General features: G+C 38.9%; 1 protein-coding gene across 1 annotated transcript in view; it reads right to left on the bottom strand.

Moving 5' to 3' along the window:
- Window positions 1–14,930, bottom strand: part of GRM2 (glutamate metabotropic receptor 2) — a gene marked incomplete at its 5' end in the record, with an annotated part of 58,010 nt that overhangs the window by 27,450 nt on the left and 15,630 nt on the right. The window lies entirely within an intron of this gene.

The following is a 14,930-nucleotide window of genomic DNA, read 5'->3' as shown; positions in this document are numbered from 1 at the left end:
ATGTTTTGGAAAGTAAGAGGACTTGGTTGCTTCTTCAGAAGTTGACTTCTTCAAGCATTGTTAGGAAAGACTCCTACTCTATCTATATGATAGTGGCTAATCATTGCAAGTCATCTTAAGAGCTGAAGTCAATGTACATCTATTCCTGGCTCCATTTTGGACAGCTTAATAGCTAATGGTATGGATACTCATTCAGAAGTAAATTCTAAGGGATTTTTAGTGATTTTCCAATAGATATAACTCCATAAGGCAGCCATTGTGTGGAGATGTTGGACTGGCCTCAGGGAAACACAGGATCTAATCTACTTTCAGCCACAGAAACTCCCTGAACAGTCATGCTCACTCAGCCCAACCTTTTTCACAAGGTGATAATTGTGGAAAAGACTTGGAGAAGGAGCAGATGCTCCCTTGGTGGGATTTATATCCCTTAAATATCTAAGGGATTTATATCCCTTACGTATAAATCTAAGAAAGTGTGTGTCTGTGTCTGTGTGTAGTCCAATATTCTAGACCCTTTGGATTATAACATTTTTTTAATATTTAACCTGCTGTGCTGTATAACTGCTTATGAAAAAGAAATACTATATTAACTTCAGCATAATATTGGTTTTTTTTAATTGAGAACTGACCAAAAAGGCTTGTCTGCTATGCCATGTGCTTTGGCACCTGATTATGAGCCCAGCAAGCTGGCATATTCCATAATAGTAGTTAAACAAATCATTGTTTGGCATGACACATGGATTGAGTCAAATTCCACTTCCAAAACTACAATTTCCTTCTACCAAAGAACTTCCATGTTTTTCACCAGTTTTCTGCCAGGCCCTTCAAATGCTCAGCAAGTTGCATCAAACTGATGAACAATTTTAAATGTCTACTCAAAAGTGCCATTGAATTACCCATTGAAATGTTGGTGTAGAAGTGAGGAACTGATTGTACTTGAAGTAATTTAACTGGAATTGATGTAACTAAGATTATCTCTGTTGATGGCAACAGATTTACTCACTATACAACTACATTTGGTTCCAACCCATTATGCAGCATTAAAGAAAGCTTAAATCTATTGATTTTCCACCTAATTTAGGACCTTCCCAGAAGTGGAGAAAACCAAGAGCAGTAAAATATTTGCTAGTAGTAGTTGCAATGTGCTCCAGAACTGTTGTGTCCCTGTGATCTGCAGCTCTAACTCTCCACTTGCTCCAGATGCTCTGCAATAAGGCTTGCTTTCTTCAAAGAGGAGAAATCCTCACTAATGAGGTTGTTAAAAATACTGACTACAAAAGAGGCAGGCTAGAGAAAATTCTTCATTTCTGTGGAGGGGAGAGCCAGCACAGGCTTCACAGTTTGGGAGGTGTCAAAAACCTTGCTGCATAATTAACATAATTAATTTGAAGAACAAAACTACATTCTCTAACTGCAAGTAAAGACCCAAGGCTACAAGCAGTCTTTCAATGACACACATCTGATATTATGGAATTTCACCTAAAACTAAGGAGTGCCAGATCTGGTCTGCAAGAACCTGGATGACCCTAGATATTAGCCAAGAAATTTTGATATCTAGTTGGCCATTCAGATCTTGGAAGATCAGATCTGGCTAATAGCAAAAACTTCATGTTTAACCAAATATATAGAAACAAACTGCTATGTTTCCTTCATCCTTGATTTTTACAACACCTAATTTTTACAATAATTTTGAATTACTGTGTCCTTGGTGAAGCCTGCAAAGTGAAAATTTTGTTCAGTCTCCATGTGCAACTAACTCCACAACACTCGGTGCTTCTCCAAAAATTGCAGCTTTTTGCTTTTGTTAATGCACAAATGTGGAGGTCGAAATTGTCTCAGTAACATTTGGGGGAAAGTAAATGGACAGTTTCATTGAAGTAGAAATGTAACTCTAAAAAGAATACTGTACTAGCTCCAATTAGTTGCATGTAATAATCCTATTTTATTTGCTAGACATTTGTAGTTTTTAGTCGTAGAAAACACAGAGCAGGTAGATGCCTGGAGAAATAGTTAATTGCATTACTTGCTCTACTGTAATAATTCTTCTGGCTAACAGAGAAGAGAACTAGTGATTTATTTCAGAATGAAGCAAAGGCACTTTAGTTTTTAAGCACTGATATAGCTTTTCTGGAGCCTATCAAGTACAAAGAATATCTTGAATTAGAAGTCTGTGGATACAAGGCTTAATGGAAAAATAGTGAATTCAGTAGCAGAAACTGGAAAATTTGACTGGTCAGTTTGATTGTTCTGCAGTAAAAGAACTTCAAACTGCTGAATTTCAGGTTACCAAAAAATCCAGTTTTATCTGTGGCCAGAAACCAAAATCATGAGGTTTTATTCTAGTATAGTAGTTACTTTATTGATGAGTGCCAGGAAGTTTATTAGTAAGATTGCTTCCCAGATGCTCAATAGTATTATTTTGAATTGCTATCAAATACCTAAGAATCTCCCCTCATTTTATCTCCTCAATAACAAACAATGGATTGAGCTAGGCCGAGAGCTATAATGCAGTGAACAACATGGTTGAATGGAAATTCGACTTTGAGTTTTTCCAGTCCAGCACCTTAATCCTTAGACTGAATTGCTATATATTTTTACAGTTGTGTTTATTGCTCTTTCCTTCCTCATCTTCATCTTTCTCTTCTTGTTCTTCCATTTCTTTTGCATTGCAGCAAAGTTCATCAATGCATGATGTCACCAAGAGTTTTGTTTTTTAGTTGGCTTGATGCTGAGAGGAAGTGATTGGCTCAAGGGTCACCCAGCTGCCTTCCTTGCCGAAGGAAGAACTGAAACCTGGGCTTTCCCATCCCATTCATATGTCCTTTAATATAATGATTGCTATATCTAGACTCAGACTGGATTCTCTCACTCAATCCATTAAATTGTTCTGGGCTTCACTTCCTTAATACAGACTGTTTTTGTTCCTCCATCCTCCCATAATCCAGATTTTGATTTAGAAAGATCATTACACTATCTATGCTACATATTACAAAAAATGAAATTCTCCTTCATTTCAACATTGGTTTCTTAAGTCTTCTAAGGAATATAGAAACAATGATATAAAATTAAGTTCTATTCTCCGCTCCAAGAAGGAAGTGTATGTCCACCAGTTTCCATGGCACATGCATGCTTCAGTGTGATCTTAATGCAGTAACTAGAGAACTAGCTCTAGAAGCAATTCTACTTTGCCCAGATTCCTTCTTAACTTAGTGAAAGTTGGAGTGATGAGCTCATTGTGTGCATTATGACATCATAGATTACAATATAACTTGGTGCTGCTATTTTAAGAGAACTTCAACAGTTGAAACTAAATTCTTTCTAAACAAAGCCTGTCTTTTTCTGAAAAAATGGCAAGTAAACCAGCGGAAGAGAGTTTTTGGGAAAAAATAAAAGTAAGTGACATACTGTATGGATAACACAATAAAAGAATAACAGAGTTGGAAGGGACTTTGGAGGTCTTCTACTCCAACCCACTGCTCAAGTGGGAGACCCTGTATCATTTTGGACAAATGGCCGCCCAATCTCTTTTTTAAAAACCTCCAGTGATGGAGCACTTACAGTTTCTGGAGGCAAGTAGTTCTACTGATTAATTGTTCTCATTATCAGGAAATTTCTCCTTAGTTCTAGGTTAGATCTTTCCTTGATAAGTTTCCATCCATTACTTCTTGTCCTGCCCTCAAGTGGCTTGGAAAAAAGGTTGACTCCCTCTTCTTTGTGACAGTCCCTCAAATATTGTTCACATTGAGCTCCCAAATTGGCCCTGATTCTTCTAGTGACATTGAAACATTACCAATGTTCATCTCTTTGAACTCTATGAAGGTTAGGAAGTTTAGTTATGTCCCCTTATTCTTCAAACATTGTCCATCTTTATTTGATTTATTGTTGATCTAATTATAATTGGATGAATGCTTGCAATATGTTAATCCAAAACCTGGTTTACAAATTATATTGGTTTAATATATGTGTAAAAATGGCTTACATGACTCATTAAGCTAAAACCAAATAGCATTCTGGTTTAATGCACTGGGAATCTTATCTATGATGCTAGCTTGCTAGCAGATTTTTATTTGAATCTGTATTTCCACCATGAGAGATCCTTCTGGAGTTGACTAAAACACCTTATCCATCTCAACTTTTATCACACCATATATCCTTTCTAGGCAACTAAACTTTGGCTAGATCCATCTAGATACCTAACTGGGTCAAAAGTGAAGGCAACATTTTATTTATTTATTTTTATTATGGGACCTATATGCCGCCCTATCTCCCAGAGGACTCAGAGGACTGTGTGAGCGCACTGGGCGATACTAGACAAACATACTAGACAAATCCACCAATTAGTACTGATGCATAAGTGGGACACTTTTTAACCCCACTGGGGATCTTGTCAGTCAGATCATCCTTTTGTAGTCAACATGCTGGGTGATCCTAAAAAAAGGATAAGTATCCTAAGGATAATATTACCCAAGACCTCACCTACCCATCCAAACGGTGACTCTTGGCCAACCTATCCACCAAATCCTTAGGGAAATCCCCAGCTCCCTCTGGAAGTTCATTGGGTAGAACAATTGTCTGGGGTGGGCCAAATGGGTCCTTTTTCACAGGGGAGGGTAATACCAGTGAGACAGAAAGCAAATCAGAAGTGATTTGTCCACAGCAATCAACTGAACATAGAATATAGAATAATAGAGTTGAAAGGCACCTTGGAGGTCTTCTAGTCAACCCCTATACCATTAGAAGACCCTGTACCATTTCAGATAAATGGCTGTCCGGTCTCTTCTTAAAAACCTCCAGTGATGGAGCAGAAGTTGTATACTTCTGAAGGCAAGCTATTCCATTGGTTGATTGCTCTCATCATTAGAAAATTTCTCCTTAGTTCTAGGTTGCTTCTCTCCTTGGTTGGTTTCCATCCATTGTTTCTTATCTTGCCTTTTGGTGCTTTGGAAAACAGTTTGACCCTCTCATCTTTGTAGGAGTCCTCAGATACTGAAACACTGCTACTATGTTGCCCTCCCCCCCAGTCCTTTTCATTAGGCTAGACATACCCAATTCCTGTAACCATTCATCATATTTTAACCTTTTTCTTGACTAAGTGTAAAATCCTATTTTTATCTACACTGAATTTCATTTTTTTTAGATAGGGCCCAGCTTGCCAAGATCTTTTTGGATTTTGAGCTTGTCTTCTGAAGTGTTGGCTATTCCTGCCAGCTTATTATCATTTGCAAATTTGATGAGTTCCCCTTCTATTCCCTTGCCTAGATTGCTTATGAAGATATTGAAGAGTACTGGGCCTAAATTGGAACCTTAGGGTGCTCCACTGCTTACTTCTGCCCATGTGGCTGTAATTACGATGAGGACTACACATTGAGTATGATTTGTCAATTAACATTAAGTGCATTAACTGATGTGTGTGTGTGTGTGTGTGTGATAGAGAGAGAGAGAGAGAGAGAGAGAGAGAGAGAGAGAGAGAGAGAGAGAGAGAGAGAGAGAGAGAGAGAGAGAGAGAGAGAGAGAGAATAGGTCCATAGTTACCATGGAAGCCATAAATTTCTAAGCTACCTTGGACTCAAAGCCATCAAGCAGCAAATTGAATTTCCCAACCACTGACAGCCTCAGGGACTCTGTTGCCAGCCCAGCAATGAAACCTTGAGTTTTGGTAGGGATGATAATGAGCAGCGGCAGGGATGGCAGTACAACTGCAGCAATCCCAACTGCTCCCTTAAAGTCAACTTTTATCTGTGCCTCATATTCAATTTATCTGGGTTATCTGGACAGCAAAGCCTTTAAGGGCTTTCAAAGACTCATGGATGACAATAGCCACCCCATCCAACCCTCCCAGTTAGTCTCAGTAGATGTAAAACCTGAAAATCTCTGGGCCCAGCCAGGTCTCAAACATGCGAGATTGGTGCCCTTATCCATGATAAGGTCATGAATGAGGACAGCTGTATTACAAACCAACCTCAAAAGAATAGTTGGACCTCAGGGCCACTGAGGATCCAATAGCCATGCATTGAGAGTGGAAACTTGAGTATGACAGTTTTCAAGCAGTAGACCCAGTATATTTGACGTAGTGCACACTGGGTTCTTGTCACACTTACTTCTGTCCATCATTATCATCCTGATGATAGGGAGACAAGCCCTGCAGAGAAAATAATGTACCCAAAGACCCACCAGCCACTCACACTGCCAATAAGTGGGGAACTTCAGAACTCTGAATGATTAAGGGGGCTGAGGTGACGCCATTCTCTAGAATTCAGGTCCTAGGCAGAAACTCTGGATCCCCAAAAAGAGGAGCTGGAGCCAAAGTTATGGCTTCCAACAACATTGGTAGTCCTGTAGTCAGGACCACCAGTGGCCTCCAAGTTAGCAAAAGAGATCCTAGAAGAGAATACAGCACACATACACCCCCCCCCCGGTGTTACCAGGCACTGTACAACAATCACCAGCCCCCTGGGGCCCATCAGGCCAATCACGTTAAACCTCTGAGGATGCCTGTCTTGCCACAGCAAGCCCTAAATACCTAACAGTCCACAGCACCTTCTTGTCACTGTCAGCTTCAAAAATGTTGCTGGCTCCATTAATTCTGGCAGCGTCCCAGGACTCAAATGTGATTTCCAGCACCAGAGATGACTATGCTTTCCATGCATCCTCCAGCCTTGCCTGTAGCAGTCAGACTTCAGATGCCCATTGGGTGTTGTGGTGGAACAGGGTTCTGGTGAGTGTTTTAACAGCCACCCAGCCCAGCTACCATCAGTGACAAAGGGCTAACTATTGTAACCATGGTAGTTACAAGGCTCCACAACAAAACAAACATAACCAACACCCCCCCATAAGCCCAGCAGACTCCATCATGAACAATCAACACTTCTGGACACTAATAATGTGCCATGATGGGCAATTTGGAATATGAGCCTGAGGGTCTCTCGTCTTGTTTTGACTGCTTGCCCCCAGGTTGAAAAAGTTATTGATGCCAATTGTCTCCAAGTGGCCATGTTGCCTACCCTGCTTTTTGGCACAGTCCAGATGAGCATTTGCTCAGGCTGTTTTCTTTATCCTCTGCCTGAATTTTCTTTGCTTCAGAGGAAGGTGAGCTAAGCTAGCACTCTGAGCCTGAGGACAGAAACCCTGGCAAAGGCTTAGGTAGAGGGATACTTTGAGAAGGGAAATCTTGTGGTCAGGAGCAGTGGAAAGATTGGACCATAAACACTTCCAATTTCTATCCTTTCCAAACCTTGGACTATTTGACTGCTTGGAGGAGCAGTGACATCTCCTCTGGCAACTGGTTGGGAAGAGTAGTAGTGAACCAAGAGGATGAATTGGCATGCTGTTGGAGGTCACCCCTTTGGCTCAGCTCCAGCCAATGCAGATGTCCTCCAAGGTACCATCACACAATGAACTCGTGTGATGCTTTTAGGAAATAATAGGAGGAGAAAAGGTTAAGTTAGAGATCTGTTAAGACTCGGGAGTTCTTGATGGAGTCCATGAACTGCATCTTCTCTAGTAAAAGAGGTCTGGTCCTGGGAATGGAGCTTTCTCATCCCAGAAAAAGCAACATCCAAATCTTCTAGCACTACCTTTAGAAAGTCAGTAAGGAAGGAGAAAAGAAATCTAAGGATTACCATGTGTGTTTCTTGCATTTTGAAATGAGCTGGTAAAGAAAATAATTTTTAGATTTCCAGGCATAGTGTTAGGAACTATGATCAGCAGTTCTTTCCAAAGAAATGGGATAAAATATTTTCACATTATAGAACTGGTGGGTTCTGAGTGGCAATCACATTAGATTTTTCCAAGTCACCTGACTCTTGTGAATATTCCATATTAGTTTTGATATTGAAAATAAGACATTTTGCCACCTCGAAGGTCAATTTTACTATCATAGATAATAACAGTCTTATGAAAGGGGCTACAGCCCATAAAAGCTTAAGCTATATGTGCAGTAATAAAATGGTTTGTCTTTAACATGTAAGAAAACTTATTTGCTTTTGGAGCTATAGACTAGCCTGGCCATCCCTCTAGAAACTTTTCTGAAATAGTGATATTAGATATTTGTTCTCTTTGTAATGGAAAGCTGATATATAGGTAGTCCTCAACTTAGCACCACAATGGAACCCCAAAAATTTCTGTTGTTAAGCGAGACATTTGTTAAGTGAGTTTTGCCCCATCTTATGACCTTGCTTGCCCCAGTTGTTAAGTAAATCACTTAACAGTGATTAATTAGTAACACAGTTGTTAAGTGAGTTTGACTCCTCCATTGTGGCTTGTCAGAAGGTCGCAAAAGATGATCACATGACCCCAGGACCCTGCAACCGTCATAAATTGTCAAGTATCTGAATTTCAATCACATGACCATGGGGATGCTGCAATGGTTGTAAGTGTAAAAAAAAGTTATAAGTAAGTCACTTTTTTCAGCACCGATGTAATTTTGAAAGGTCACTACATGAACTGTTGTAAGTAGAGGACTAGCTGTATATGGCATCTTTATGTAAACAACTTTGAAAAGCTTTGGTTCCCTACTCGTGCAATAAGTTACTGGCCTGTGTTTGCCCAAACGAAGGAAATTCCAATCTCTATCTTAAACCAGTACATGAGTAAGTAAGAAGCTCTTTGGGAAGCTAAAAATCATTTTCCTGTGAAGACATAGTTGAGTCTTAGTGATTAGATTTGGATACATCTACTACTTAATTTGAATTAGTGGGTCTAGGACCAGACATAGTTTGGATTGCCAGTAGACAGCTCGGAAACATACAAAAGCAGTTCAAATGTGTGTTTCACTCCACTGTTTAGCAGTCACAGCCACATAGACCTGAAATGGACACACCTGGATCTAGAAGGGATCCTGTCCATCCCCATCCAACACTTCTTAACTAGATGTCTCCAGATGTGCTCATATACGATGCTTGAGATTTCCAAGCAGCATTCAAAATTTATGGGAATTATGGGCCAGGAAACGATGGACTCACCAGTTGATTCATTATCACCACTTTGCTTGTCAAACTTTTGAAGTATTCAAAAAATACACAATGACACCTATTGATAATTATTGATAATTAATGAATTATCAATTGATCATTGATCATTTCATTTTTAATGTCCCATTGTGCCCAGAGGAAAAAAATGACAATAAAGGTTATCTATCTATCTATCTATCTATCTATCTATCTATCTATCTATCTATCTATCTATCTATCTATCTATCTATCTATCTACATACTTACATCTATCTATCTATCTATCTATCTATCTATCTATCTATCTATCTATCTATCTATCTATCTATCTACATACCTACATCTATCTATCTATCTATCTATCTATCTATCTATCTATCTATCTATCTATCTATCTATCTATCTATCTATCTATCTATCATCTAACTATCTAACAGTTTTTGGCAGCACGGGACTTGGTGTTTCTCAGTGCTCTCCTTCTGATAGCTCTAAACGTTTTTGAAAATTTAATTGTTATCTCACTGTCTCTTCTCTCTGCAGAAGAATTTCCCCTGGGCCAAAAAAGAACCACCACCACCACCACCACCACCAGTGCAGACTAAACAGATTTCTGCACAAAAGACATTAGAGGTACTGGTCAGAGATTTGATGTTGCCAATTTTGAGAATATCAACTATGTGACTGTCCATTAAGAAAAAAGAACACTATAGCATCTGTGTTACACCAGAATGTTATATTGTCATGTACATAAACAAACATTCATATGGAAGCTAAAAATATTTTGAGTGCAAAGGGTACATTTAACCAAGAGTAGATCTGATCACAACCCTCCAGTCAGGTTTTGAATTATATGTGAGAATCTGTGCCTCGTGCACCCGGGAAAATGATCTCAATAGATCTTGGAACTTGTGGTCTAAGAACCCCAAGGAACCCTTCAGTTTATTAATTTCAAATGTTATGTCCCCATAGAGGGTAATCTTAGGCTAGCAATACCTAGACTCAATTTTACTTGAACCAACTGAAAAGAAAGAGCGGAAGCAAACTTTGACACACTGCAGAGGGCCTGCTCCTGACACTGCCTGAAACACAGCAAGAGACATATTTTAATAGAGGCAGAAAGTGAAAGGAAGAATGGATTTAGCACTGGGAAAAAGAATTTTAACCACTCTGATACATTACACCAAAGTCAACATTCTCTTCTGTGGGAAGTCAGCCCCCCCCACCGAAGAGAAAGAAATATTTTTGGGAATATTAAAAAGCAGAATATTATATTTCCCCAAAGGATTTTAAAGGCAGAAACCAACACACACACCCCAAATCTCTCTGCCCCAGACAGAAACCGGGTCTGCAAAAATGCAGATGTGATAATCTTGTCAGAAAGATTGGAGTCAGGAAGGTGGGATTAGAAAGAAAGATCTCTAGAATCAACAATTCCTCACACCCAAAGTTCCAACAATCATCAGCCCCAGCCCCAGGAAAGCAGGATATGACATTTGGGACATAATAGGATTAGCTCACCACCATCAGGATACCAGAAGGGCACACACAGACTCAGGTCAAAGTACATGACACAGGAAATACAAAGCCTCAAATAGGAACAGGAAACAACCTCAAGAGCCCCAGAAGGTATAAAAACCCACCACTCCCTGCTACATGTGGTCAGTTTTTTCCAGAGCCATCTTTCTGTCTGGCTCTCCTCTTCAATAAACAACAACCTTTTTTTCTAAAGCAGTCTCCATGTTGTTTATTCCTGACTTGGACTGGCCCCTGGTGAAGATTTTTCTTTCAACTCTTCTTATGATTATCAACACCAAATTTCTGCAGGTGTGCCTACAAGATTTAAGGGCAAGAGCACTTTTCTAATGAGATTGGTACTAGAGAGGTATTGTTCTGACTCAGAAGGTAGTGTGTTGCCATTGTGACTAAAAGCTTTTTATACAAGTAGATCTTGTTCACTGACTTACTCATTCAGTGACTGTTTGAAGTTACAACGGCACTGAAAAAAATAACTTAATGACCAATGCCCACATGTATGACTCTTGCAGCAATCTTCAGTCACATGATCTCCATTACAGTCAGTATACATTGTCCTATGCCTGACCTGTTGTTTTTTCCCCCCTGCTGCCAGCTTTGCGGAGCAGAGAAATCGAAGCAAAAGGGAATACGAAAGAGTAAGCAATCAATCAATGGGAAGTACACCAGCTATTTGCATAGTGTGCCCAAGGCTGCTGGAGCCATCGCATTCCTTTCAATGTGGCATCCATTGTCTACCTGCTTACTTTCTTGTAATCCTTTCTTCTCAAATTAATGTAAATACAAAGGTTAGTTCTGTTTTTTCTATTTATACCACGCGGTAGTGAGCTTTCCAAAGGAATGGGGAGTTGAGAAAAGAAAAGCACAGACAACTGTCATCTGATTTTCCATTTAACAACTACTTTGCTTAATGATAGAGTTACTGATCTCAGTTGTGATTGCTAAATGAAGACTACCTAGTAGTTTTATCTTCCATGCATATATTTAAGTCAATGGCTAGCTGCATTGTTGTTCATATGCAGGTCATGTGCTTTCAACTGAATTCAAGTTGCTGGTTCTCACCTATATTGCTGTTAGCCAGACTGGTTATTGTTGTTGTTACTGCTATTATATTAATACATAATATTAAAATATGTAATGTTAATATATTCTATAATAATAAAATAATAATATTAATTAGCTTTGTAACATCAATAATAATAAGAATTGGAAAAGACCAGAAATTATTAAGATCTGAAAATTGAAATTGACAGATTATAGCATAAACCAGTCTAGGAAGCCTCAGTGGCTATAAGCACAGTGGATGCCATACCAAAAATCTTGAACTGCATTTAGAAAATCTGTCCATTGACAATATTTCCATCTGTCAGTTGCAAAAGGCCACATTGCTTGGATCCACACTTACACTGATATATTATGACAACCAAGATTCTTGGGAAGAATTTGATGCATAGCAGCTAAAGAACTCTGAGCTATGACTTCACATTATAATAATAAGGAACACCATCTAACAATATCTGCCTATCTTAGGTCCTTGGAAAGGACTTAATAGGTGGATAAAAATGCCAAATCCACTCTGAACATCTGGCTGACTATGTGATCAACCATAATAACAGACTATCTGCTGAAGTTCATATCTTTTCAGAGATGTGATAGAGAGGGCCTGAAAGCAAATGTTTTTTGGAGGATTGTCCCAAAATAAATAAATGCATTCTGATTTCTTGTTTCTGCACCTTCTCCAGATATAAAGCATAATTTCTAGACCTGAAACAAATTTTCCCAATGTAGCTTCTCATTAAATTAAAAAGCCATGCAACAATAAACACGGAAATGAATCAAAACCAGGCAGAACCAAACCATTTATGAAGTGTGATTAACTTAATATTTCCAGACTTAATGATTGAAAACAGAATCCCCACCATAGCCTGACATAGGGATCGATTAATTATCAATCAGCCAGTTTGGTCTAGTGGTTAAGGCATTGGGCTAGAAACCAAGAGAATATGAGTTGTTGTTTTTTAAAAAATATTTATTTATTAAATCTGCCTTTCCACAACAGGCAATTTCTAGTTTAGAGTCCTAGTCCTGCCTCAGGCATGAAAGTCGACTGGATGACTTTCGGCCAGTCTCTCTCAGCCCAAACCACCTCACAGAGTTGTTGCTGTGGGGAAAATAGGAGTTTAAGTTGTCTTAAACTGAAAGTTGTCTTAAATTACCATATAGTCAGGAATCACCACAATATAAAAAAGATGTTGAGATTCTAGAAAAAGTACAGAGAAGAGCAACAAAGATGATTAGAGGTCTGGAGGCTAAAACATATAAGGAATGGTTATATCTAGTTTAATGAAGAGAAGGACGAGGGGTGACATGATAGCAGTGTTCCAATATCTCAGGGGCTGCCACAAAGAAGAGGGAGTCAAGCTATTCTCCAAAGTGCCGGAAGGCAAGGCAAGAAGCAACGGATGGAAGCTAATTAAGGAGAAAAGCAACCTAGAACTAAGGAGAAACTTCCTGACAGTTAGAACAATTAATCAGTGGAACAACTTGTCTGCACAAGTTGTGAATGCTCCAACACTGGAAGTTTTTAAGAAGAGACTGGACAGCCATTTCTCTGAAATGTATAGGTTTTCCTGCCTGAGCAGGGGGTTGGACTAGAAGACCTCCAAGGTCCCTTCCAACTCTGTCATTCTACGTATCCCTCTTGAGATATTTATAATTGTTTTTTAAAAAAGGTAGGATATAAATATAAATAAGTATGGATATGCCCAGGGTATGTTTAAAAAGTCAATTTGATGACCATGAAGATGTGTGCACATTACAAAAAAAATCATTTTTTGTGTCTGCATTAGACCTAAATTCCAGGCAGTATATTATCTCTTCTCCCTCTATCATGGTAGCAAAAAAACAAAAAACAACATCTTTGGCATGGTACCAGGGAGATTTTGTAGAAAGGCTTGTTCCAGAATGAATCCAGGAAGAACAACAATCAGAACCCTTGTTTTTCTCTACTGGGTAAAGAGAAGCCAGAAAAAAATAAATTAAAATGGTAAAATGGCCAACATCCCATGAAATCAACAATTGACATATGGAGTTGTCCAGGTATGTAGGTACAACTGGCATAATAGTATCCACTTTTTGAGATGTTTGTCCCCTCTAGTCCAGAACAACCATATTTTAAATTTGTAGTTTCCGTCTTTTGTCTCTTTAATCTTGTGCAACTGATGGAAACAATTAAATGGAACACTTGACTATTTGGTGCCATTTTCTCTCTCTCTAGCCAGGAGGAATTTTTCTTCTGCTTTTGGTTATATTCTACTGACACCCTCTTAATTGTTTCTTCTTCTCAGACTGCTCTCTTCCTCCAAAGCTGGTGGCGGGGTACGCTGGTCCGGCGTTCTCTTTTGTTTGCCGCTCTTTGTGCGATGTCAATCCAGAGATGGTGGCGCAAACGGGCCTTCCAGCTCAAAGAGGAGAGGAGGGTTAGGGCCTTGATGCTGTATGTTTGGCCCGAGAAGTCGACCGTCCTCTTGCAGTCAAAGTTAAGGATGTGGCTTACAAAAACTCAGTTCAAGAAATATCAAAAGGCAGCCCAGGTGATTCAAAATAACTGGCGGAAGTATGTTCTTCATCAGGAGCTCAGCAACTATTCATTCAACAGCCTGGGTTATGATGGCATAGATTTGAATATTGACATTATTGTCGAGTAGCAAGAACTCAGGAACAAAAGAGAAAAGTATTTGTAGAATATAACTCCAATCAATCAATCAATCAATCAATAAATTCAATAAATTCAATATGTTTTGACTGGAAGTGGTTGTTAAAGCACATTTTTAATACCAATATTTATTTGGAATGTTTGGAATGGAAAGCCAGAGTTTGTAGTGGGTGCATATTTGTACCCTGAGAAATTCTGTGAGAGGCATAGTGAACTAACCTGTCTCTAAAAGAGGAGAGACAATGATTATGGCTTCAGACTGGTTCTATGGAACACCTCAGGAAGACAAGAGATCACCCACATGTGCTGTTGGCAGTGACTGTTGCAAGGAGATTGTGGGACGGTGGTCTTCCATGGGTCTGAGTGCTGAGAGACAAAGGAATCAGCCATCACACCAACTATGGTAGAACCTTTTAAAGGACTATGAGCCTCATTTTCTAATCACTTTCAGAAATTACCTATTTAACTAAAGGCTATTAGATATCTTCAGAATTGTAAGTTTGAACAGCCACCTTGTAGCTTTATCTTCATTCTTAAACAAAAGAGAAAAAGTTAAGTCTAGCAATTTAAAGAACTGGAAATAAATGCCAAAAAGCTAAATAAGACTTTAATCCATGAAAGTTATAAACAAATTAAGGGTCAAAATAAGTTTGAAATTTTAAGATTTTTATTATAAGTTTTTGCAACTAATTATAAATAAACAACCTTTCACTAAATTGTTTTGTGTAATAAGT

This window comes from Vipera berus (genome assembly GCF_964194415.1).
Source record: "Vipera berus genome assembly, chromosome: 2".
In the NCBI taxonomy this organism is placed as follows: domain Eukaryota; kingdom Metazoa; phylum Chordata; class Lepidosauria; order Squamata; family Viperidae; genus Vipera; species Vipera berus.
The sequence above is the reverse complement of the archived record's forward strand: the minus strand, read 5'-3'. Positions and strand labels throughout refer to the sequence as shown.